Source organism: Myotis davidii, unplaced genomic scaffold (assembly GCF_000327345.1).
Source record: "Myotis davidii unplaced genomic scaffold, ASM32734v1 scaffold431, whole genome shotgun sequence".
NCBI lineage: Eukaryota > Metazoa > Chordata > Mammalia > Chiroptera > Vespertilionidae > Myotis > Myotis davidii.
The window spans coordinates 116057-117445 of record NW_006282878.1 but is presented as its reverse complement, the minus strand read 5'-3'; the positions used below and the strand labels follow the sequence as shown (position 1 = coordinate 117445).

The window sequence follows — 1389 nt, the reverse complement described above, 5'->3', positions numbered from 1 at the left end:
TTGTAGGTCCTTGCTTGCCGGGAGCCGGTCCATCCTTGCTGTTTCAAGGGACCTGGCATATATGGCATACTGTTCTTAATATGTTTGGTCACCTTCTTGGCACTATGTGTTTTAACCAAGGTCACATCTCCGAGAACGGTTGTTTCCCCAGGTAGGGATTTTTCCCTGAAGTTAGGGAGGGAATAAAACCCCTTAACTAAGTGCCAGGCGGGTAGTTAATCACTTTAACTACGAACAATCACACTTAAGCTACATAATCTTTACTCCCTGGAATGGAGATAAGAAACGCCCTAACCTTTGGAATAGAAATTGACAGGATTAAAATCAACTGGTATAAATACAGATGTAACAAGACAATAAAACACAGAACTTGGCTGGAGACAGAACCTGGCTCTGCTGATCTACTGAACGCTGCCTCCGTGTCATTCTTTCTTCGCCGACTCCGTCCACAGCCCTGGGCCAGGTGGGGCTGAACCCCAACATCCGCCCAGGCCACCCCCAGCAGCATCCCCCACTTTTCCCCTGAGCAGAAGCCAGGAGGCTGGTTCTCTTCCGGCTCTTCCACAGCCTTACCTGGCCCACGTTCTAGCACCATGGATCCTGGGGATAAAGACAGGAACTCGGCAGATAAATGGAGCCTCTTTGGACCCAGATCCCCCCAGAAGCCCGGTTCCGAAGGCTTTGCCACCCAGCCCTACGGAGGGGCCCAGAAGCCTTCTCCAATGGAACTGAGGCGCACACTGGCCACCCGAAAGGCCGAAGGTCCAGCCACCTTCCAGCCGCCCAAGATGGACCTGCCAGTGACGGGAGGGAAGAAACAACCGCCTCGGACCCCTAATCTCAAACCCCGTGACTTGAATGTGCTCATACCCACCGGCTTTTAGAGCTTTCTCTTCCAATGACTGAATAGAGGTGTCTTTATTACCCTGGCTCTGACATAAAAAAAAATAAAAAGGAACTAAAGGGTATTCGCACGGCGCCCCCTGCTGGCCATTTTGCGCAGCACGTGGCATGGCTCTCCCGGTCCTTGCCATGCGGCCTGAATTGTTTTGTGCTGCAGAGTGTAAAACACGCTCTGGAAAATAAAAAATAAATGAAATAAAAATAAAACATGCCCTGGAAAATAACAATAAAGCACGTTCTGGAAAATAAAAAAATAAGATAAAAATAAAACACGGTGCCCTAACTGGTGTGGCTCAGTGGGTAGAGCCTCGGCCTGCGAACTGGAGGGTCCCGGGTTCGAATCTGGCCAAGAGCATGTACCTGGGTTGCGGGCACATCCCCAGTGGGGAGTGTGCAGGAGGCAGCTGATCGATGTTTCTAGCTCTCTATCCCTCTCCCTTCCTCTCTGTAAAAATTCAATGAAATATATTAAAAAAAGAAAAAGAT

General features: G+C 49.7%; 1 pseudogene; it reads left to right on the top strand.

Annotated features, from left to right (window-relative positions):
• The first annotated feature begins 435 nt into the window (after window positions 1-435).
• LOC102769252 lies at window positions 436-948 on the top strand (annotated as a pseudogene).
• The last annotated feature ends 441 nt before the right edge of the window (window positions 949-1389 follow it).